The following is a 6,000-nucleotide window of genomic DNA, read 5'->3' as shown; positions in this document are numbered from 1 at the left end:
GGACCTACCCACTGCCAGATGAAATCTATAAAGGCTATGTAGAGGTCCAGGCAATGTTGTCTGCTCTTCTCCATAAGCTGTTTTAATAAAAAAAAAATGATATCTGTGGTGGGTGTAGTCCTCCTGAAGCCACACTGCGTTTCTGGAGGCACAGACTGAGATATGCATGACCAGCCTGCTGAGCATGATTTTGGCCAAAATTTTCCCTGTGGTGGAGGAGACAGATTCCTCGGCTGTTCCCACAGGCTGTTTTGTCCCCTTTCTTTTTGTAGACTACAACAATGTTGCCGCCCTTCCAGTCCTGTGGGAGCTTCCCATGTTATGTATAAGGAGGTGCAGACGACACATGAAGAGATAACCTCCGTGTTTGCACACTTCCGCAGGGATTCCATAAGGTCCAGCAATTTAGTTGTTCTTAAGGCTCATGATGGCTTGCCGGGTCTCAGAAAAGTATGGTGGGGTCTCGAGGCTCCTGATTGGCGGCAGGTCTGGAAGATTGGCCAGAATGTGTGAGTTGACGGGATTGGTGTTGTTGAGAAGATTCTCCAAATGGTTTGTCCAGCGAGCAAGGATCTCATGGCGGTCCTTAAGGAGCACAGAGCCATCAGGAGATTGCACCGGCGCAAGTGTTCGCTTTCTAGAGGCATACAGCTCTTGGATGGCATTGTAGAATTCCAGGGCATTAGTTCAATTCAAAAAAGAATACACAAAGAAATAAAAAACACATTAACGCCCTCAGATTATGAGAGTTTTGAAAGGCGCTTATAAATGAAAAGTATTAATTATTAAGAGATGGAGCAGCTCGGTTTAACTTACCTATGCTGATGCATTACCAGTCGTAGAGAGTATGGAAAAACCATCCTACTTGGGGTAAGAAATTAGTGAAATTAAAAAAGCCTAACCCGCAAGGCAGCAGGAGACTCGTGGATGGCGGGGTCGTCTTTACACCCGTGTAGGTCTTTAGGACCCACCCACTGCCAGATGAAATCTATAAAGGCTATGTAAAGGTCCAGGCGATGTTGTCTGCTCTTCTCCATGAGCTGTTTTAATACAAAAATGATATCTGTGGTGGATGTTGTCCTCCTGAAGCCACACTACGTTTCTGGAGGCACAGACTGAGATATGCATGACCAGCCTGCTGAGCATGATTTTGGCCAAAATTTTCCCTGCGGTGGAGGAGACAGATTCCTCGGCTGTTCCCACAGGCTGTTTTGTCCCCTTTCTTTTTGTAGACTACAACGATGTTGGCACCCTTCCAGTCCTGTGGGAGCTTCCCATGTTCCCAGATGTTATGTATAAGGAGGTGCAGACGACACATGAAGAGATAACCTCCGTGTTTGTACACTTCCGCAGGGAATCCATAAGGTCCAGCAATTTTGTTGTTCTTAAGGCTCATGATGGCTTGCCGGGTCTCAGAAAAGTATGGTGGGGTCTCGAGGCTCCTGATTGGCGGCAGGTCTAGAAGATTGTCCAGAATGTGTGAGTTGATAGGATAGGTGGTGTTGAGAAGATTCTCAAAATGGTTTGCCCAGCGAGCAAGGATCTCATGGAGGTCCTTAAGGAGCACAGAGCCATCAGGAGATTGCACCGGAGCAAGTGTTCGCTTTCTAGGGGCATACAGCTCTTGGATGGCATTGTAGAATCCCAGGGTGTTGTTACAGTCTGCCAGATATTGGATCTCATGTACCTTCTGCAGCCACCAGGTGTCTTCCATGACACGGAGTGCCCGCTGGGTTGCTGCCCTTGCTGCAGGAAAGATTGCTTTCCGGTTGTGAGATGCGGAGCATGACAGGAGAGCTTTGTGGGCCTCATGTTTTGCTTTTAGAAGGGACCTTATTTCGTCCGAGTTTGAGTGGAACCAATCCTGGTGTCTTGTCCGTGACTTTCCAAGCACTTCCGAGGCTGTGCTGTAAATAGCCTGACGCAGAGCTTGCCAGTCGACCGGGTCCTCTGGGATCTTGTCGAGGTCTTCAGCAAGTAGACGTTGAAGGTCGGCTTTGATGGTGGGGCTGGTCAATGCTGTGCAGCAGAGCTTTCCATTGGGAGCTGTCCCTGGGCGACTGGGATGTACGCATATAAGAGGTTTGGATCTGACCAATAAGGTGGTCAGTCCAACACTTAGCTACACACATGACACGGGTGATAAGGACATCCTTAGCGGAGTTCGCCACCAGACCGCCTTAGGTGCGCCACTACCGGATTGAGTTCGGATTTACTCCCATAGGAACTGCCGGAGGGGGGTGGGGTTCACCGCCAAACCGCCTTGGGAGGTTCCGCTCCCATAAGCCTTTGGCTTTATAAAGCCTAACCCGCAAGGCAGCAGGAGACTCGTGGATGGCGGGGTCGTCTTTACACCCGTGTAGGTCTTTAGGACCTACCCACTGCCAGATGAAATCTATGAAGGCTATGTAGAGGTCCAGGCAATGTTGTCTGCTCTTCTCCATAAGCTGTTTTAATACAAAAATGATATCTGTGGTGGATGTTGTCCTCCTGAAGCCACACTGCGTTTCTGGAAACACAGACTGAGATATACATGACCAGCCTGCTGAGCATGATTTTGGCCAAAAATCTCCCTGCGGTGGAGGAGACAGATTCCTCGGCTGTTCCCACAGGCTGTTTTGTCCCCCTTCTTTTTGTAGACTACAACGATGTTGGCGCCCTTCCAGTCCTGTGGGAGCTTCCCATGTTCCCAGATGTTATGTATAAGGAGGTGTAGACAACGCATGAAGAGATAACCTCTGTGTTTGTACCCTTCCGCAGGGATTCCATAAGGTCCAGCAATTTAGTTGTTCTTAAGGCTCATGATGGCTTGCCGGGTCTCAGAAAAGGAATGTGGGGCATCGAGGCAGCCTGCTGAGCATGATTTTGGCCAAAATTTTCCCTGCGGTGGAGGAGACAGATTCCTCAGCTGTTCCCACAGGCTGTTTTGTCCCCTTTCTTTTTGTAGACTAAAACGATGTTGACGCCCTTCCAGTCCTGTGGGAGCTTCCCATGTTCCCAGATGTTATGTATAAGGAGGTGCAGACAGTGCATGAAGATATAACCTCCGTGTTTGTACACTTCCGCAGAGATTCCATAAGGTCCAGCAATTTAGTTGTTCTTAAGGCTCATGATGGCTTGCCGGGTCTCAGAAAAGGATGGTGGGGCATCGAGGCAGCCTGCTGAGCATGATTTTGGCCAAAATTTTCCCAGCGGTGGAGGAGACAGATTCCTCGGCTGTTCCCACAGGCTGTTTTGTCACCTTTCTTTTGGTAAACTACAACAATGTTGGCACCCTTCCAGTCCTGTGGGAGCTTCCCATGTTCCCAGATGTTATGTATAAGGAGGTGCAGACGACACATGAAGAGATAACCTCCGTGTTTGTACACTTCCGCAGGGATTCCATAAGGTCCAGCAATTTTGTTGTTCTTAAGGCTCATGATGGCTTGCCAGGTCTCAGAAAAGTATGGTGGGGTCTCGAGGCTCCTGATTGGCGGCAGGTCTGGAAGATTGTCCAGAATGTGTGAGTTGACAGGATAGGTGGTGTTGAGAAGATTCTCAAAATGGTTTGCCCAGCGAGCAAGGATCTCATGGAGGTCCTTAAGGAGCACAGAGCCATCAGGAGATTGCACCGGAGCAAGTGTTCGCTTTCTAGGGGCATACAGCTCTTGGATGGCATTGTAGAATCCCAGGGTGTTGTTACAGTCTGCCAGATATTGGATCTCATGTACCTTCTGCAGCCACCAGGTGTCTTCCATGACACGGAGTGCCCGCTGGGTTGCTGCCCTTGCTGCAGGAAACATTGCTTTCCGGTTGTGAGATGCGGAGCATGACAGGAGAGCTTTGTGGGCCTCATGTTTTGCTTTTAGAAGGGACCTTATTTCGTCCGAGTTTGAGTCGAACCAATCCTGGTGTCTTGTCCGTGACTTTCCAAGCACTTCCGAGGCTGCGCTGTAAATAGCCTGACGCAGAGCTTGCCAGTCGACCGGGTCCTCAGGGATCTTGTCGAGGTTTTCAGCAAGTAGACGTTGAAGGTCGGCTTTGATGGTGGGGCTGGTCAATGCTGTGCAGCAAAGCTTTCCATTGGGAGCTGTCCCTGGGCGACTGGGATGTACGCATATAAGAGGTTTGGATCTGACCAATAAGGTGGTCAGTCCAACACTTAGCTCCACACATGACACGGGTGATAAGGACATCCTTAGCGGAGTTCGCCACCAGACCGCCTTAGGTGCGCCACTACCGGATTGAGTTCGGAGGCACAGACTGAGATATGCATGACCAGCCTGCTGAGCATGATTTTGGCCAAAATTTTCCCAGCGGTGGAGGAGACAGATTCCTCAGCTGTTCCCACAGGCTGTTTTGTCCCCTTTCTTTTTGTAGACTACAACGATGTTGGCGCCTTCCAGTCCTGTGGGAGTTTCCCATGTTCCCAGATGTTATGTATAAGGAGGTGCAGACAGCGCATGTAGAGATAACCTCCGTGTCTGCACACTTCCGCAGAGATTCCATAAGGTCCAGCAATTTAGTTGTTCTTCAGGCTCATGATGGCTTGCCGGGTCTCAGAAAAGGATGGTGGGGCATCGAGGCAGCCTGCTGAGCATGATTTTGGCCAAAATTTTCCCAGCGGTGGAGGAGACAGATTCCTCGGCTGTTCCCACAGGCTGTTTTGTCCCCTTTCTTTTGGTAAACTACAACAATGTTGGCACCCTTCCAGTCCTGTGGGAGCTTCCCATGTTCCCAGATGTTATGTACAAGGAGGTGCAGACGACACATGAAGAGATAACCTCAGTGTTTGTACACTTCCGCAGGGATTCCATAAGGTCCAGCAATTTTGTTGTTCTTAAGGGTCATGACGGCTTGCCGGGTCTCAGAAAAGTATGGTGGGGTCTCGAGGCTCCTGATTGGCGGCAGGTCTGGAAGATTGTCCAGAATGTGTGAGTTGACAGGATAGGTGGTGTTGAGAAGATTCTCAAAATGGTTTGCCCAGCGAGCAAGGATCTCATGGAGGTCCTTAAGGAGCACAGAGCCATCAGGAGATTGCACCGGAGCAAGTGTTCGCTTTCTAGGGGCATACAGCTCTTGGATGGCACTGTAGAATCCCAGGGTGTTGTTACAGTCTGCCAGATATTGGATCTCATGTACCTTCTGCAGCCACCAGGTGTCTTCCATGACACGGAGTGCCCGCTGGGTTGCTGCCCTTGCTGCAGGAATCATTGCTTTCCGGGGTTGTGAGATGCGGAGCATGACAGGAGAGCTTTGTGGGCCTCATGTTTTGCTTTTAGAAGGGACCTTATTTCGTCCGAGTTTGAGTCGAACCAATCCTGGTGTCTTGTCCGTGACTTTCCAAGCACTTCCGAGGCTGTGCTGTAAATAGCCTGACGCAGAGCTTGCCAGTCGACCGGATCCTCGGGGATCTTGTCGAGGTTTTCAGCAAGTAGACGTTGAAGATCGGCTTGTCAATGCTGTGCAGCAGAGCTTTCCATTGGGAGCTGTCCCTGGGCGACTGGGATGTACGCATATAAGAGGTTTGGATCTGACCAATAAGGTGGTCAGTCCAACACTTAGCTCCACACATGACACGGGTGATAAGGACATCCTTAGCGGAGTTCGCCACCAGACCGCCTTAGGTGCGCCACTACCGGATTGAGTTCGGATTTACTCCCATAGGAACTGCCGGAGGGGGGTGGGGTTCACCGCCAAACCGCCTTGGGAGGTTCCGCTCCCATGAGCCTTTGGCTTTATAAAGCCTAACCCGCAAGGCAGCAGGAGACTCGTGGATGGCGGGGTCGTCTTTACACCCGTGTAGGTCTTTAGGACCTACCCACTGCCAGATGAAATCTATAAAGGCTATGTAGAGGTCCAGGCAATGTTGTCTGCTCTTCTCCATAAGCTGTTTTAATAAAAAAAAAAATGATATCTGTGGTGGGTGTAGTCCTCCTGAAGCCACACTGCGTTTCTGGAGGCACAGACTGAGATATGCATGACCAGCCTGCTGAGCATGATTTTGGCCAAAATTTTCCC

Source organism: Hippocampus bargibanti, linkage group LG11 (assembly GCF_051943395.1).
Source record: "Hippocampus bargibanti isolate YZ-2025 linkage group LG11, ASM5194339v1, whole genome shotgun sequence".
NCBI lineage: Eukaryota > Metazoa > Chordata > Actinopteri > Syngnathiformes > Syngnathidae > Hippocampus > Hippocampus bargibanti.
The sequence above is the reverse complement of the archived record's forward strand: the minus strand, read 5'-3'. Positions refer to the sequence as shown.